Source organism: Halichoerus grypus, chromosome 9, assembly GCF_964656455.1.
Source record: "Halichoerus grypus chromosome 9, mHalGry1.hap1.1, whole genome shotgun sequence".
NCBI classification, from domain to species: domain Eukaryota; kingdom Metazoa; phylum Chordata; class Mammalia; order Carnivora; family Phocidae; genus Halichoerus; species Halichoerus grypus.
This window is the reverse complement of record NC_135720.1, coordinates 8,434,022-8,453,476: the sequence shown is the minus strand read 5'-3', so window position 1 is coordinate 8,453,476 and position 19,455 is coordinate 8,434,022. Positions and strand designations below refer to the sequence as shown.

At 42.5% G+C, this 19,455-nt stretch overlaps 1 long non-coding RNA gene across 2 annotated transcripts; it reads right to left on the bottom strand.

Moving 5' to 3' along the window:
* Positions 1–879: 879 nt before the first annotated feature.
* LOC118546965 (uncharacterized) lies at positions 880–18,779 on the bottom strand. Of its 2 annotated transcripts, none has more exons than XR_013441041.1 (5): positions 16,975–18,779; positions 16,652–16,740; positions 16,164–16,269; positions 11,306–11,506; positions 880–5,028 (listed from the first exon to the last, which is right to left on the bottom strand). It is a non-coding gene; the product is annotated as an uncharacterized LOC118546965 (long non-coding RNA). The 2 variants fall into 2 exon arrangements; XR_013441042.1 differs by having other exon boundaries at positions 17,120–18,779.
* Positions 18,780–19,455: the final 676 nt, after the last annotated feature.

The following is a 19,455-nucleotide window of genomic DNA, read 5'->3' as shown; positions in this document are numbered from 1 at the left end:
TTGGTGTTTTCCAGGTCATTCCATGAACATAAACTCAGTTGTGATGGAAAGGGGCTTGTTATGGATAACAAGACACCTATTTCACCTTCATGACTCTGAAGCATTTTCAGGAACTGAGGACAAGAGAGGAAATATTATATATATTTAATATACAACAAAAGATGTTCCCATTGCTCTCATGCCTCAGGAGATTCTAAAAGTTTGAGGGACTGTGATCCAGGAACCATGGATGAAGGCCAAATATATATGAGAAATATATTTTGGTCATCAGAGTGGCCAAATACATAAATTCCTTATAAATCACAGTATCACAGAAATGGAAATCTTCCACGTATTAGCTTTGAGCCACATATTGCTCTCAGACCATCCTAAGCATCAAGTTCGAAAGAATGTCGTGGGAAACTGTTTGACCTTGGGAATGAAAGGATAGAGGGAAGGGAATTTATTAGAGGATCAGCTTCAGCACATATAGTCTTTCCTTACATTGAGCCCTTACCCCATCTTATGAGGCATGATAATTTATTAGACTCATCTCCTTGACTACAGTGTAGGGCCACTAATGATTGAGTCAGTCAGTCAGTGGATGCCTCTTTTGGGTGATTGATTGATTGGTTGTTGAAAGGATCTTCTTTGTAAGACAACACAAAAGAATGGTTTGAAAATGCCTACATTTTAAGACATTTGTAGAGATAACAGAAAGTGATTCTCACACTTGTGGTACCACACAGATGGAAGTTGGAGCCAGGCAGGTGGTGGTCAGAACTCTCAAATACAGGGTGGGATTGTCATTTCTCTTCAAGTGGAAAAGAAAAAATTATCTGACAAAAGGTAAAATTCAGTTTGATCTTTTTGCCTTAATAATAAAGAGTAACTCTCAAATATGACTAGTGAGCAGATTTTATTTATATTCTGAAGTAATAATAGTACTCCAAATAATCATCTGAATTAGCAAGTACAAAGCAAACAGTAAAGATTTAAGGAACATTCCAGAATAGATTACTGCTATGAAATACAAGCTTGAGAGTTAGATAAAAAGAGTTGATCATGAAAATGGTACATTTTCAGTTTTAACATTTTATGCAGCAGATTTCAATAATATAATAGTATACAATTTCAACAGGATAATTATAATAATATAATGAATCCTCCATGTCCACATCACCCAGCTTCAACACCTGTCAGCACAGGCCAGACTTCTTCCACATGCCAGTCCCAGACACCCTATCAGTTCATCCATAAATACTTCAGTGTGTATTTCACAAAGACCAGAGTTGGTTTACCATCACCACAATACTATTACCGCACCTAAAAATTAACCATTCTTTAATACCACAGTTACTGTTTGAATTGAGAATAAATCTTTTGAGAGAGCTCCATGTAAATAATTTAAAACATTTTCTTTTAAAATATTTTTAAATTAAAATGAATACACACATTATGTATAAGCATAAATATACAATGAAGTAGAATGTAAAGTTTGCACAAACCTTTTTGGTTAGTTTTACTTTTAAAAATTTCTTCAGGGGCACCTGGGTGGCTCAGTCGGTTAAGCCTCTGCCTTCGGCTCAGGTCATGATCCCAGCGTCCTGGGATCAAGCCTCTCACTGGGCTCCCTGCTCATTGGGGAGTCTGCTTCTTCCTCTGCCCCTACCCCTGCTTGTGCTCTCTCTCAAAAATAAATAAATAAAATCTTAAAAAAAATTTTTTCTTCAAACAGGGGTGCTTGGGTGGCGCACTCAGGTGAGCATCTGACTCTTGGTTTCGGCTCAGGTCATGATCTCAGGGTCCTGAGATTGAGCCCCATGCTGAGCCCCACGTCAAGCCCCAGGTGGGGCTCCAAGCACTCAGCATGAGGTCTGCTTGAGATTCTCTTTCCCTCTCCCTCTGCCTCCCCACTCATGTTCTCTCTCTCTCTCTCTCTCTCTAGGATAAATAAATAAACCTTAATTTTTTTTTTAATTTAAAAAAATTTCTTCAAACATACAGTCTGTTACATAAATATATAAATATGGTAATATATAAACCATTTTTTCTTGGACCCCTTTTACCCATATAACCACACACACTGGTAATCTCTCAATCTGGTATCTGCTTTTCTAATTTTTTCTCTAAATTTGTACTGGTCTCCTAAGCATTATAGATTATGTGGTAAACAATAAAGTCCCTGTGTTAGTTGAGCTTACATTCTTGAGTTCCATATACTTACACTTATAAACATGTCTTATGTACATGTACTGTGAACATATCACACAGTTTTCTGATTCTTTATTTTCTCACCCATCACTATCAAGTCCACTGGTGTATTTCCCTTCATCCCCTTTAATGCTTGTGTAATACTTCAATCTATCCTATAAACTCTTTGACTATTTCCTTGATAGTATTACCTTTGTTTATCTTTTTTTTTTTTTTGCTACTATAGACATCCTTACACATGTGTTATTCCTTCCCAGTGTTTTTATTTCTATAGATTTCAGTCCCTAGAAGTACAACTGTCAGGTCTGGATGTGTATATTTATATCCAGAGTACAAAGATTCATTAGGGGAAAAGCCATGATAAAGGAGGGATGCTAAGAGAGACAGACATGCCGGAACCATGAGAAGAATATCAAGGAGGATGAAGGATCAGCTGGGTCACATGTGGAGTCCACAGCAGGGCTGACTCTTTCCTAATTCTTTCTGCCTAGAGGCACTTAGAAAAATATTTTTCCCTCTATTCTTAAAGTTCTACATTGTTACTAGAAAATGCCTGGACACATGCTTTTTCTCAACAAAATGGCCTCAATCTGGGCTAACTCTTTTAAAAAGGCAGACTTTCAAGAAAATGAGAAGACAAGCCACAGACTGGGAGAAAACAGTTGCAAAAGACATATCTGATAAAAGACTGTTATCAAAATTTTTTTATAATTTTTTAAATTAAATTCAATTTAGTTAACTTATAGTGTATTATTAGTTTCAGGGGTAGGGTTTAGTGATTCACCAGTTGCATATAACACCCAGTGTTATGCAAAGAAGTTTCAAACTCACCACTAAGAAAACAAACAACCCAATTTTAAAATGAGCCGAAGATCTGAACAGATACCTCACCAGAGAAGACATACAAATGACAAACAAGCATATGAAAAGATGTTCCACATCGCATGTCATCAGGGAGATACAACTTAAAACAATGATGAGATGCCACTGCACACCTACTAGCATGGCCAAAATCTGGAACACTGACAACACCAAATTCTGGCGAGGATGTGGAACCACAGGGACTCTCACTCACTGCTGGGGGGCATGCAACGTGGCGCAGCCGCTCTGCAAGACCCTTTCTTCAAAACTACACATACTCTCATCATACAATCCAGCAATTGCACTCCTTAATATTTACCCAAGTGAATTGAAAACTTATCTCCCCATAAAAAACCCACACTCAGATATTTATGGGAGTTTATTCGTAATTGTCAAAACTTGGAAATAACTTAGATATTATTCCGTAGGTGAATGGATATATAAACATGATATGTCCTGACAATGGAATACTATTCAGGGATGAAAAGACATGAGACATCAAGCCATGAAAAAAACATAGAAGAACCTTAAATGCATGCTACCAAGTGAAAAAAAAAAAACAATCTGGAAAAGCTGTATACTATACGATTCCAACTATATGACATTTTGGAAAAGGCAAAACTATGGAGGCAGTAAAAAGGTCAGTGGTTGCCAGGGGTTGGTAGAGGATGGAGAGAAGGAACACAGGATTTGTAGGGCAGTGAAGCTACTCTATATGATACTGTAATGATGGATACACAACATTGTGCATTTGCCCAAACCCGTGGAAGGTACATCATCACAAGGGAAAGCGCAATGTGAACTATGGACAATAATAAGGTCGGTGTGGATTCATTTACTGTAACCAGTGAACACTCTGGCTGGGGATGTTGATGGTCAGGGAGGCTCCGGGGTGGTGGGGAGTGGGTCTATGGGAACTCTCTGTGCCATCTGCTCAATTTTGCTGTAAACCTAAAACTACCCTAAAAAATAAAATCTATTAAAATTTTTAAGAAGAAAAAAAGAAACAGGCTCAAGTCTGCTTCAGTTCAGGAAAGTCTTCTGTTATCATTAGTATAATAGTTGCCCCTCCTCTGTTGCTCCTTTCCCTCTTTCTGCTCCCACTACTCACAGTTCAAGGTTTTAGGATCTACCTTCCAAGCTTCTTACCTTTTCCACTTGCTTTCCGTCTCTTCTTATCTTTGCTCTATGTCAAAATATTTCTTGCCTTTGATTTTCTAGGATGCTAATTCAGATCCCCTGGTGATTTTCCTCTCCTTTAATTAATCTCTTGAATTGTATTTGGTTAGGAAGTTATGATTTTTAGCTCCAGAAAGTTTTTTTGTGCTATATTTAAATCTCCTTCAATACACTAATATTTTTTTAAATTCAAATTGTCTTGTGTCTCCTCCAGCAGCCCTGTTTGTTTTGCCGTGTCTTCCTCTCTCCAGGCAAGAACCTGAGAGGGGATATCGTTTTGCATCGTTGGCTCCTGCTTTCACATGCCCTGATGGTAGCTGCCCTCTCACCTGTGTGGTCCAGGTCACTAAAGCAGAGGTGCTCAGTCTCTGTTGAGGCCAAAGCGTCCATGTCAGGGTCAAAGGCAGGAAAGACCCAGCCCACCCATTCAGTTGCCTCTTGACCTCTTCAAGACCAGGTAGCTCAGGCACATGCACATGGAACTTATGTCAACCTTACCCCTGGGGCTCCTCAGAGCCCGAAGTCCCCTTGCACCCCACTCCCCATTAAGCCCAGTAGTCATTTGCCTCAGAATAAGGGCAGGGAGACTGGAGTGGGAGCAGAGGGTGGGGGAGCTATGTTTATTGGGGGGTCTTCCCAGAGTCCCAGCATGAACCCTCAGACATATCGTGACTTCAAATGCAAGTCCAAGCAGCATCAGGAAGCCCCCGAGCATTCTGGTAGTATACATTGTTCTCTCTCTACTGCTGATGGTGTTTGGCTGGGCACAGTTGAGAAATATGGGGCCAGTGAAACCTGGAAGAAACAGGGAAGTGAGCATAAGCAGATACACTAAAACAGATGCTTGGAAAACAAAGGTCTTTAGAAGGAATTCTCAGAATGTGACTACCTGGTTCAATCGCACTTAGCTAGTCAGATTAGTGTGTCTGCTTGGGCTGCGTTAACAAAATAACAGACTGGGCAGCTTGAAGAATAAACACTTATTTTTCACAGTTCTGGAGGCTGGGAATCCAAAATCAAGGTGCCAGCCAGTTCAGCTCCCGTGAGAGCCCTCTTTCCAGCCTTCAGACGGCTGCCTTCTCGCTACGGGCTCACATGGCAGACAGAGAAATCTTTCTCTCTTCCTTTTCTTATAAACCACTAATGCCATCATGAGGGCCCCAACCTCATGACCTCAAACCTAATCCTAATTACTGCCAAAGAGCCTCATTTCCAAATTGAGATGGGGCACATCTCCCACCAGGTGTTAGGGCTTCAGTACATGAATTGGGGGGTGGAGGGGGACATTATTCAGTGCACAACAGAGTATTGCAGCGAACTGCTATATAACAAACTCCCAACTTCCAGTGGCTTAATGTTATAGAAGGTTATTTCTCACATATATAAAATCCAACTGGAAGTAGGGTGTGGTTCGTGTAAACATTTAGGGTCTGAGCTGTCTTTGACAGCTGATTCCCAAGGTCATTTGAGGACTCACCATCCCTTCAGCAGAAAGGAGGAAAAATCAGGCTCCTGCATGAGAGGTTTTTCTAGGCCAGCCCTGGAAATTATCCACATTAATTCCATCCACATTCCATTAGCCAGAACTCAGTCATGTGGCCTTACCTAACTGCAGGAGAGACTGGGAACTGTAGTCTGACTGTGCACCCAGGAAGAAATGTAGACTAACTATACCAAGGTTCAGGTTTGGTGAGCATCTGGCGCATCTTCCCAGAAAACCTTATTCATGAAGATATTGTACGTGTGGCCCACAAAGATTCACTTCCCCAAACTGTTATTAATTACCCAGACCTCCAAAATTAGCATATGATTACTCAGATAAGTTTCCTCATTGTTGTCAACTTCAAGGTAAGTCTTGAATTTATAAAATTAATGTAATGAAAATCCTAAATAATAAATGTTTTCAACAAGTAGGTTATTGTTTATGGGACTTATTAAAAGTTTAATAATGTCCAGTGGGCCTCTGCTTATATTGCATCACTATAAAAAGGAGGAACATTAGATCCACCAGAGCAGCTGTTCAAGCAGCCAACTTTTCCAAGAAAATGCAACAGGACAATCCTCACCAGAGAAGGTAGATCAATGGCATAGGCTTATGTCATAATCAACAGGTCAGCAGCCTTGTTGTCTTTTGACCCTGGGTGCATAAAGACAGGATTTCAGGGCCCCTGTCTGGTAGATAAACTGGTAGGTCCACATGCAAAGACTGCATGCCAGGGAGGCACCCCTTAGATCATCCCTTTCAATGGGGGCCAGTAGGGTATCTGGATCTATATCCCTCATCTCTAGATTTTATCTTCAAGATATTGCTCAAACCCACCTCTTCTCCCCATCTCTGCCTCTGCCATCTTCATCCCAACCTCCATCAGTTCACCTTTCACCTAGACCACGCAGGCCTTCCAAATGGTCCCCTATGTTCCTTCTCTCTTCTTCCCATCCATTCTGTGCCCCAAATTAAATACTGCCACTATTTCCCATTGCTCTTAGAAAGCAAAACTCCAAACATGGCCTACCAGGGCCCATATGGCTCCTTCCTACCTGTGACCCCATCCCCCTCCACAGCCCACTGGGCTCCAGCCACACTGGCCCTTTCTGTCCCACATGCTTTTCCCTTCACCTGGCACACTTCTCCCTCCATCCCACCTCCTGACCTCTGCTTGAACCTCATCTTCTAGCAGAACCCTCCTAACATCTTTGAGTAGGTGTAGGGGATCTGAATTTGCCACCCCAAAATAGGTCTCTTTGGCATAAGGATTATTCTAGGCTGATTATTTTTAAGAAACCGCAAACACAGGAGAAGCTCTAGAAAGCAAGTCAAAATTACCCTTTTATAAGGACATTTATGTGTGTAAGGGGAATCTCTCTGCTGTACCGGGAAGAGGGTGATGACTCTAAGCCCCTAGAAAACTCTTAACCGTGGAGAGGACAGCAACTCAAATCTGCATAACAACCTTGCCCTGTTTACCGTGCTTTTCTTGGTCACTTGGTTACCTCCCCTAACCACTCCCACCCCCCACATCTTACATCTTCTTTTGTCTTTAGGGAAAGATAATATTTAAAGTGATAGTTTTTGGGGCGCCTGGGTGGCTCAGTCAGTTAAGCATCTGCCTTTGGCTCAGGTCATGATCCCAGTGTCCTGGGATCGAACCCCGAGTCAGGTTCCCTGCTCAGCGGGGAGTCTGCTTCTCCCTCTCCCTCTGCCCCTTGCCCCTGCTTTCTCTCTCTCACTCGCTTGCTCGCTCTCAAATAAAGAAATAATCCTAAAAAATAAAAAAATAAAAACAAAGTGATGGCTTTGGCCATCTCAGAGTTTTTCTGGGTGTCTCCCCTTGTATATGTAGGGGAAAAAAAGTCTTCCTCTACCCTTCAAGGTCTTCCAACTGGACTTAAAGTTAAATTTTACATGACACGTGCTAACAGGAGAAAAAACCCAACATTTTATTACGTGCACACAAAGGCCCAATGAAATTGAGACCTAAGGAAATGACCAAGGCAGGCAGTTTTTATACATTTTAAACAAAGAGACAATAGATCTGTGAAGAATTAACAGAATAAAGAAAAGAGGTATTTAGGAGCTTTAATTAGTAGGGAATTCCAAGCAGATTTAGGCTGAGGTAGTAGATTAGAGGAAAATAAGATTTGTTTCTACAGCTTTCTTGGCTTTAAAGTCCCAAATCTCTGGGGTTAGGAATATCTTTTTACTTCTTAGTACAGGGAGGGTATTTTTCATATTGGAGATTTATTTCCTGATTTCAGGGCAACAAAGGATGGTCTGAGTGTCCTTGCCACTGGCTGTTTCTTAAGTAACTTTTATTTAAAATAATAAAAAAATAATAACAATCAATGCGCCAAGAGAGGCACTTTTTGGGGCAGCCTGCCCTCGGCCCCTGCATATACATGTTCACTAAACTTTTATTTTTCTCCTGTTAATCTGTCTTGTATCAATTTAATTATTAGACCAACCAAAGAACCTAGAAGAGAAGAAAGGAAAATTTCTGCCCCTACATATAACCTCCTAGGCTCTATTACACATATAACCTCCTAGGCTCTATTATGTGTCTCCTTTGTCACACGCACCGATTTGGGCCATATTGGATAGATATTATAATTTCCACTACCCTTATAGAGGGTAAGTTCCCAGTAGGCATTGGGCCCCCTGCTGCCAGGCAAGGTGTCTGGCACAGAGCAGGTAAGTAGTAAGAATGTGCTGGAAAAATGAAACAAGGACAGAAGTGCATATGAATAGTTCTCTGCCATTTACAAAGTGCTTTTGTACGAAGTATGACATGTGACCTTCACAACTTCACTTTCAAGTGGATTTTAGCACTTCTTTTCTACAGATGAGAAAGCTTAGTTTCATTTTACTCCCCTGTGGGTTTTTAAAATGCTATTTTATTATTCCTGCTCTTTGTCCTTTTTATTTGTCTTTATCCTTTTTGGGATTTACTCTATTGCTCTTTTCCTTACTTCTTAAGTTGAAACTCAGCTCACTGATTCATGAAACTTTTTTTATAAATACATTTAAAGCCAAAAGTTTCCCTGTATACATATTGCTTCAGCTACATCCCACAATTTTTGGTAGTGGTTTTATTATTATTCAGTTCAAAATATTTAAATTCCCCATTATGATATTTTCTTTGACCTATGAATCATTTGGAAGTATTTGTTTAATTTTTTAAATACTTATATAACACATTTTGGATATCTTTTGAGTTGTTGCTTTCACATTTTGTTGTATTTTGGTCAGACTTTTTATTATTGATGATGCTAATCCTTTGGTTTTGTTGAGATTTCCTTTATGGTCAAGTATGTGACTAGCTTTTTTTTTTTTAAGATTTATTTATTTTAGAGAGGGGGTGGGAGGGACAGACAGAGAGGGAGAGAGAGAATCTCAAGCAGACTCCCTGCCAAGCATGGAGCCCAACTCGGGTCTCAATCCCGGGACCCTGAGTTCATGACCTGAGCTGAAACCAAAAGTTGGAGGCTTAACCGACTGCGCCACCCAGGCACCCTTTAACCAGCTATTTTTAAATGTCCCTGGAGGGCTTGAAGCCTGAAAATTACATCCGAGAAGGCCCAGGTTGTCAGTGGCAACATGGGGGGAGGGACAACTGAGCCACTGTCAGGAGGGACAAGGGTCTGTATCAAAGGTGGCAGCAAGTTGGGGCTGAGGGAGTAGAGGATCCTCAGGGCATTCTGAAATGTCATCTAGAGACAATATTACCCATCTCAGTGTGTCATTACTATTGTTTCTAATTAATTCCATGAATCCATCAGGGTCTTTGAGGTTACTTTGAAAGGAAGCTTGGAAAAGTGGGTGGTTTTCTCCTTTCATTGTTGGGTGACTAATGGAGCAATCTTGTTTTGCTTTCTGGCATGAGATCCTGTGAATATGTTAAGAAAGAATAGAGACCTTTTCATTCAACCCAGAGTCTCTGTTTTTAAACTCCTCAGGAGCTCCCGGGATGAAAGCACCTCCGCAGCTCTCCTCCACCCAAGCAAAAAAACAAGAACTCCACGTGTGGGACTCATGCACCACATAAAATGGAGATGTTAACTTCATTCATGATTTTTAAAGCATGACCTCAAAAATCCTCAGAAAATGAAGCTAATGGCCCATGTGTTCACCTTCATCATTAGAAGACCAAAAAGAAGTGTCTGTTATGTCATGAACAGACACTTCTCCAAAGAAGACATACAAATGGCTAACAGACACATGAAAAAATGTTAATCATCATTAGTCATCAGGGAAATTCAAATCAAAACCACGTTGAGATACCACCTTACACCAGTTAGAATGGCAAAACTTGACAAGGCAAGAAACAACAAATGTTGGAGAGGTTGTGGAGAAGGGGGAACCCTCTGAATGGATAAAGAAGATGTGGTCCATATATACAATGGAATATTACTCAGCCATCAGAAAGAATGAATACCCAACTTTTACAACATGGATGGGACTGGAGGAGATTATGCTAAGTGAAATAAGTCAGAGAAAGTCAATTATCATATGGTTTCACTTATTTGTGGAACATACGGAATAGCATGGAGGACATTAGGAGAAGGAAGGGAAAAATGAAGGGGGGAAAATCGGAGGGAGAGATGAACCATGAGAGACTATGGACTCTGAGAAACAAACTGAGGGTTTTAGAGGGGAGGGGGTGGGAGGATGGGTTAGCCCGGTGATGGGTGTTGGGGAGGGCCCATACTGCATGGAGCACTGGGTGTTATACGAAAACAATGGATCGTGAATCACTACATCAAAAACTAATGATGTATTGTATGGTGACTAACATAACATAATAAAATAAAATAAAATAAAATAAAAAACTTGCAAAAAAAAAAGAAGAAGACCAAAAAGAAGCATCTTTTGATGAAATTCTGGGGGCTTCACAGCACTGGGGGGCCCTCCTGTGGAGGATCCTGCAGTGAAAGTTGCCGTAATTCCAAAGACACAGGACGTCACCCAAGTCAGGGGGAAAATTCAGCAGAGAGGAAGGTGAAGTACCGCCCAAATACATTGGCACCAGGCTGGGTGGGCTTTCAAATGCCAAGCAATGACTGAAGCAGGATTGCCTGAATTCCCAGAATCCCACTCGCCCTGATGATTAGGGGTACAAAACAATCTGTGGGTCTGGAAGGACACACATGCTCATATCACAGTGAGAATTATGTTTAATCACTCAGAGCTTTAATGACCTCATGATTACTAAAAACAGGGTTCAAATCAAATGAATCCACTGCTGTAGAAACCATATCTTCTGGCTGAAATATTCCTTTTTCAGTTGTCAGTTTCTAATTTGTTGTTACTTCTTCCCAAGATCAAGCAAGTTGAAAGTTTGATTGCAAACAATCAGTCACTTCCAAAGGAATTATGGCCTTAATGCCCTTATTTGTTAAAAATGCTGCAATACACCCAACATGTCATTCAATCAACAAACATTTTTGCATGCATCTACTCTACCTAGGAGACTGAGCCAAGAACACAGTAATGTAAACAAAATATAAACACATGAAAATTTCAGTAATGATGCCAAACAATGAACCCTGGAGGTGCAATAAGAAATCTGTTTACCTCTTACACTGTTATTGGGAATGCACGCTGGAGCAGCCACTCTGGAAAACAGTGTGGAGGTTCCTCGGGGAGTTGAAAATAGAGCTACCCTGCGACCCAACAATTGCACTACTGGGTATTTACCCCAAAGATACAAATGTAGTGATGCAAAGGGGCACCTGCGCCCCAATGTTTATAGCAGCGATGTCCACAATAGCCAACCTGTGAAAAGACCAAAGATGTCTATCAACAGATGAATGGATAAAAAAATATGGTGTATATATATATATACAATGGAATACTACTCAGCCATCAAAAAAATGAAATCTTGCCATTTTCAACAATGTGGATGGAACTAGAGGGTATTATGCTAAGCGAAATAAGTCAATCAGAGAAAGACAATTATCATACGATCACACTCATATGTGGAATTTAAGAAACAAAACAGTATCATAGGGAAGGGAGGGAAAAAATAAAACAAGATGAAATCAGAGAGAGAGACAAACCATAGGAGACTCTTAATCATAGGAAACAAACTGAGGGTTGCTGGAGGGGTGGGGGTGTGGGGATGGGGTAACTGGGTGATGGGCATTAAGGAGGGCACCTGATGTAATGAACACTGGGGGTTATATGCGACTGATGAATCACTAAAATCTACCTCTGAAACTAATTCATTATATGTTGATTAATTGAATTTACATTTTAAAAAATAATTAAATAAAAAAAATAAAAGAAAGAGGTTCAAAAAAGAAAAAATAAATAAAAATTGAAATTAAAAAGAAGGAATCTATTTAATTCACAAATAGAGCTGGGAAAGATGCAGCCTTGAGTTCAGTGCAGAAAGTCAGCAATGTTGCCTGGAGGGAGGGATCAAAAGTCTTATGAGACAGATGAGTCTTAATATGAGCCCTAAAAAAAAGGAGAAGCTGGAAAATCAGAAAGCCTAGTAGAAGACATTCCAGGACAGACAAAATGATGTGAATAAAATCAAGAAATCTGGACAGTGTCAACAAAGTTTCTTAAAGGTAAGTTTCATCATCTGAGACCAGGGCCAAATGGTGATGGAATTAATACATAGGAAGAGTTGATCTGCTGCCCTATCTCTCTCCTTGCTGCTTAGCTGCTAGGTTCCCAGCATGCAGGGCCAGCTATAGAATTTGCGGAACCCAATGCCAAATGAAAATCAGAGCACCAGTGGAAAGCGTAAGTGAGCCTCCCCTTTCCTTGGGCTCATGGTTCTAATCCTCAGGGAATGGGTGACCCCAAGGGATTGCAACCTTTATGCAGGAATGTACTGGGTACCTGGACCAAGTGGCGAGTGCTCTGCCCAAATTGGGCATGGCCAGCCCAGGGAAGGATGACCACTGCCCTGCCCAGTCTGAGAGGCTGACTGTGGCAGGAGAACCTGGACCTCCCCAACCAATGCCTCAGGATAGAGGGTAGCATGGGTTTGGGCCAGGGATAGGGAGAGAGACCTGGGCAGGATCCAGGCTCCAGGAGGCAGATGTGTTCCAGGGAGGCAGTGGGAGGCCCCTGCACATGCTGCATCATCCCACTGGACTTCACTTACAAAACATAAATGCAGATAAAATTATGAAGAATTTCAAGATGGCAGCCACAGAGCAAGGATCTCCGAGGGCTGGGCCCCATGTGACTGCATGAATCTCTGGTCAATGAAGCCAGCCCTGCCAGCATCCCACAAGGGCCTGCCCTCCCTAGAAATCTCCCCATCTTGTAGAACTTTCTGTCCACTCCCCACCCATAGTTATATTACAATCACATTCTAAACTAGTCTGAAAAGCTCCTGCTAATCCTTTATGAGCAGGGGTCCCCACCTGTGCTTAAGCTACATTCACCATGAGTCAGACCTGCCCACATGTGTCTGCAAAACCAGGAGCAAGTCGGCCTAGAGTCTTTCCCAGAGAGAATGAGGAACCTGCTAGAAAGGAACATTTCCAGAAGATCTGGGTGGTCCAGCAGTGACTCACCAAGTCCTGGGAAGAGGGATCCTAGGGATCCCCACCATCAGTGGCAATGGGTTTGCCTGCAGCGACCACATTGACCAGTGAAGCCTGAGACATTTCCTCTTGCACAAACAGAAGTCACCCTTGAAGATTCCAAGCACCTGGGTGACCCTCTGAAAGGAGCTGAAGTTGCAACAAGTTCACTGGTAGCTTCCAGGGTCAGAGAAATAGTGGGCGGAACAATGACCTCACTCTCACCTCTTCGGTTCGTGTGTCCAGGGGTTTCTGGAATTCCAGCTAACCCACCTGCCCTTTAACATTGGCTTTCTGGAGGCAAAAGTTTTCTAACACAGAGGGACAACCATTTATGAGACCTCAAGGCATTATTATATTTTGGAAAGAAGGATCACTTTTCAGGAAAGTGGGATAGACTCCTGGTTCCTGAGTCTGGAGTCACCTGACACAGTTTCAGGGGGACATAGAAAGACACCTGAAGCTCCACAGAAGCCAAGTCCTCCCTGAGAGGCTCTGAGGGCTGAGGTCCCTTCTGAGACAACAAGTACCATTCACCCATGAAAACTACACCTTGAGTTTTCCACAGCAGGAAAAAGACACAACTGTGACCTGCAAATTTTGCCCTGGTTTGTTGCAAAAACCTCTGACCGACCTTAAAAACACATAATATATACATATTGGCCCACAAATGCATTGTATTCCTGAACTAACCAAATAGTCTACAGTCAATTGTCTAACACAAACCTGCCGTTAGTCCTTTAATCTTACAGCAGAAAGTTTTCCTGAAGGCAATTTGAAATCATACAGTATTTTTTTGGCTAATTTTTTTCCAACTTTTCATTCTGAAAATGTTCAAGCCTAGAGTGAAATGACAGAATGATGCACTGACTACCTTCCTACTCTTCACCTAGAAGTACTGTGTTAACACTTGGTCACAATTGTTTGATCAAGCAGTACTTAACTTTGTTAAGTACTGGCCCTTGGAAAGGGTGCAATGAGCCTCCCTTAGACTAAGATACTCTTGTTTCATGGCAAAGCAGGTGTTTGCCTAGACAGTAGGGGTTGGGAGATGTCTGTGGGCCTCTCCCCAGTGAGGTTTGACTACTCTTTCTGGATTAAGAACCAAGGGAGATTAGTTGAGGAAAAGCATGAATCGCACTTATGCGTGCATACTTTAAAAAATGTCAATAAATTCAGTAAATATTAAGTTTCTTTCATTTACTGGTGTCCATAATAAAAGCAAAACCCTTCTTTAAATATTTTCACGTGCTATACATTCATTCACCAAACATCCATGAAGCCCCGCTCTGCAGTGGAGGGCCCTGTTCTGGACACTGAGGACACAGCCCTGCACAGACGAGGCTGAGGTCTCACGAGCTCCCCCTAGAGGGGGCGGGGACCAACAACGAACTAGTACAGAAATGTCATGTGAGGATAAGCGCTCTGGAGGAAATCAAATAGGGTTAATATGTGGGGCAAGGTTTGTGACTCCAGCTGATTCGTTTGGGGACAGAGGACAAGCAAGTAAAAAGACCCCATGTTAGCAAGTGAGGTCCCACATGCAAACAGGCTGCTTGTGCTGAAGATAAGGAACAGAGAAAGGGGTAAGAGATGAGGTCAGAGATAGTGGGGCCAGATGTGCCAGGCGTCCTGGAACTTCGTGCAGAGTTTGGATTTTATCCCAAGTTCCGAGGAAAATCAGTAGAGGTTTTGATACATTAGAAGGACACAATCTGAATTCAGTTTCAAAAGATCCCACTGGACCCTTTGTGAAAAGGTGATTATAGGGCTTATATTAGCTTCCTAAAGCTGCAGGAGCAAAGTACCACAAAGTGGGGGGCTTCAAACAGCAGAAGCTGATTATCTCACAGCTCTGGAAGCCAGAAGCCCCAAATCATGGTGTTGACAGGGTCACACTCCCTCAGAAGCCTTTAGGAGAGGATCTTTCTTCTTCTTCTTTTTTTTTTTTTCCTATTGCAAGGTCTCAATTTATTAATTAGATTTTTTTCTTCTGCAGACCTCCGCTCAAAAGGTTGTGATTATAACTTTGTGTATGACACACTATCCTTATTTGTCCATGCAGCACATTTAATTGTTAACAATGTTTTAGGTAGTACTTTACAGTTGAAAGATGCTTCTATATATGTAAATTATGACATGATGGGCTCTCCCTGTTGAGGATAATTACTAGAACTGAACTCCAGCTACCTACTATTCAATACAATATTGAAAGACTCAACTAAATTTTCTTACTTTCTTTTTGTAAAGAGATAATGTAGTTTCTTTTTTTTTTTTTTTTAGTTTTTATTTTAACTCCAATTACTTAACATCCAGTGTTATATTAGTTTCAGGTGCACAATACAGTGATTCAATACTATTAGGGGAAGATCTTTCATTGCCTCTTCCGCTTCTGGTGTCCCCGGTGTTCGTGGGCTTGTGGCTGCATCATTCCAAACTCTGCTTCGATCTTCCCATGGTTCCTTCCCTGTGTGTGTGTGTGTGTGTGTGTGTGTGTGTGTGTGTGTGTGTGTGTCTTCTCTGATAAGGACACCAGTCAGACTGGATCAGGACCCACCCTAAGGATGGACTTCATTGCACCTGCAGACCCTATTTCTAAATAGGTCACATTCGGGACGCCTGGGTGACTCAGTCAGTTAAGCATCTGACTCTTAGTTTCAGCTCAGGTCACGATCTCAGGATCATGAGATCAAGCCCCGAGTCAGGCTCCATGCTTAGAGTGGAAACTACTTAAGACTCTCTCTCCCTGTCCCCTTACCCCTCCCCATGTGCTTACTCGCACGTGCACTCTCTCTCTCTGTCTCTCTAAAATAAATAAATAAATCTATAAATAAATAAATAGGTCACATTCAAAATTCCCAGGGGTCAGGACTTCAACATACCTCTTGGGGGGACACAGTTCAACCCACAGCAGGGGCACAGGAACCGAGACGGGGGCTGCTTCGGGTTCCTGCAGGGCGCAGGCAGGAAAACAGCCTGTGGAGATGGCTTGGGGGAAGCAGAGCGAAAAGAGAGGTAAGATTTGGGTTCTGTTTTGTAACTCTACCCATATGACTTATGAGAGTGAGAGTAGTGACTTCTAGAATCTTGGATAGTCCAACTGGGAAGATGGGCAAGTTAAGAGAAAGGTCAAGTTGTGAGGGTAAATCAGGTGCTGTACTGGGAGCACGTTCCCTCTGGGATGCTTTCTACACACACACGGAGATACACCTGCTGGATCTCAGGTGACAGGTGCCCACTGGAGATGTAAATCTGGAAATAAGCAGCATAAGGATCCTCATTTGAAATTGAATTTCCTCGCTAATAGGGCCATTGAGACTTTGAACAAGGAAACAATTTTGAAATAAATGATAAAGACTATTTTAATCACCTCTTATGTTTCCAGAGAGTCGTGACCTGAGGCTTCATGCTCACAGTGTCAGGAGGTCATCTGCTGGTGGCTTAGTTCACATGGGGCGTCTGAGGAAGTGAGATGGGCTGTGATGCTGGCTTTGTTGCCCACAGACTTCCAAACCCTTGAATCTGGTTATCAGTTAAGGACAGGTAAATCCTGTCTCATGTGACAAAATGTCTCTGTATTTTGAACAGTTGTTCTTAAATCCAAAATAAACTTATAACAAAAAGTATGGTCCCCTTTTTTGATCTTCCCTGACAGCTTTTAAGCCTCCCCCACCCACTCCCCTGCATCCACACCTGAGAGAGCTGAGAAGGCCCAAGTGCTCCCTCTTTGGGGGTAGGGGACAGGTCAAATGTCTCTCCTGACATTTCAGGCCAGCAAGGAGAGCCTGCCTGCTCTCCCCAAAAGCCTCCATATGTGTGTGATCAACTTCTCATATACCCTGTTGCTGTGAGTGTGGCATCAGCCCTCTTGAGATCCAGATCAAATTTTGGGGGGAGGCCATCCTGCTTCTTCAAAGTGCTTAAAACAAAACCCAGGAATCGATCATAAAGTACTGTTTAGGAAAGAAAAGAAACGCTTAGCATTACAATCGAAAAGACGCAGTTTGGAGACTGATGAACAGTGAACCATAACAGAGCTGATCCTGGACAGAGGCACCCACCAGCCCCCTTCCCAGAGGAGCCATCGATGGGGGGCTATCTCCCACAGAGCCACGCCAGCAAAGCCTGGCTGGAAGCAGGCTGGGAGCTGGCTGCCCTCCTCGGGCAAAATCTTTGATTACCACTCGGAGGCTAAACTGGAAAGAGAAATGTTAGTAAGTTATAGAAACTCGCCTCCTGCATAGGGGCCAGGGGGTGGGCAGGGACGGACAACAGCGCAAGGAAGGGCGTGGAGCACCGCCCGGTGAACGGTACAAGACAACACCCTCCAACTGGCCAGAGAAGCCCCACAGCCAAGGTTTGAATAGCGGCTTCTCCAAACCTCGCTCATGTTCAGGGTCTGGGTACTCCGGGTCCGAAACCCAGGGTGTCCCGACCTCATGCCCTGCTTTGTCCTTGTCTGGAGGAAGCGCCCCGGACCGTAGGAAGGCCTGGAGTGCATGTCTCTGCAGAGGAGGTGAGCAGGCATGACCTTTGTGCAGGTGCAGGGGTGGGGGGACAGGCGGCAGGTGCAGGTCTGGGGGACACCGAAGGCAGGTGGGCGAAAATTGATGAACAGTCCCATTTAGACATGCAAATGAGTGATAACCTTAGCTTTTGCAGAGTCTTCAAGTCACATCAAAATATACAGTAACTGGGGCACCTGCGTGGTTCATTCAGTCGAGCCTGACTCTTGATTTCAAGCTCAGGTCATGATCTCAGGGTTGTGGGATTGAGCCCTGTGTGGGGCTCCGTGCTGAGGGTGGGTCTGCTTCAGATTCTCATTCCCTGCCCCTCTGCACCTTCCCCTGCTCGCTCTCTCTCTAAAATAAATAAATAAAATCTTTTTAAAAAATACAGTAATGTAATTCTTATAACTATTACCGTCCCCATTTCAAGGATGGGAATATTGAGACAATAGTGAGTATAACTGTTTTATAGCTCCAAAAATCTGTCAAGTGTGAGTGTAAGACTGTATTCTAGTCATCCCAGTTTCTACACCTGTAAAACAAACAGAGGCTGACAGCATTCATCAAGTGTTGTCTGTCCCACCCACACACCTAAGAAGAGAGTTTTAGTGTAATAAGGGAAACATTTTTATTTGCTGAACAACTAGAGCAGCAGAGGGGGAGAGAGAGGGACAGCAGACTCCATGCTGAGCACAGAGCCCCACTCGGGGGGTTTGATCCCAGGATCCTGAGATCATGACCTGAGCTGAAACCAAGAGTCGGGGGCTCAACCAACTGAGCCACCCAGGTGCCCCTCATCTTCTGATTGCCTCCTAGCCTCTTCCCCACTCCGCTCCACTCCACCAGGTCCTTCCAAAAAGGAATCAAGGACCAGAGCAAGCCTACTGATGCCTTACCCAGAGCAGACCTGGAGTAAATATTTGTGGCTAATAAGCATGCTGAAGCCTGTCATCTTGAGCCAATCTCCCCTTTGTCAGAACCAGGTGAAGAAAACGGAGAAGGTACTAATTTTAATGTGTGCAGTCACAAAGCATAACTTCTTTGTCCATTATTTCTGTGTTACAAATGAGAGCATGCAGGCTCAGAGGGGCTCTTTAACGTGTGTGTGATCAGAGAAGTGGGAAGGCTGTGGTTCAGACTTAAGTGCTCTGACCCAGCAGCTTGTGCTACTTCCATAATACCCATCACTTTTTGTGTACTTGACTCCAAGGCAAATGAGAACAGAGACATTTTGTAGAGACTCCTTTATCAGGTTGAGGAAGTTTCCTTCTGTTCCTAGTTAACTAAGAGAGTTTATCATAAAGGGATACTGAATTTGGCAAATGCTCTTGACAATATGGCTTAGTTTTTGGTGTGCACGCGTGCGTGTGTGTTTTAGTTTGTTAACATGGGGAATTATATATGTTAATTTTCAAATTTTAAACAAACTTTGCATTTCTGAGATAAATATAGTATATTCCTGGCCATGATATATTATTCTGTCTATGTATTGTTGTGTACAATGTGCTATAAGTTTGTTAAGAGTTTTTACAACTATTCCTATGATGATATTATGTCTGTAGCTTTCTTTTCTTATAATGTCTTTGTTTTTTTTATCATTTACCATTTATCAATAGGTAACATTAGCCTCATAAAATAATTTATGAAGTATCCCCTTTTCTTCAAT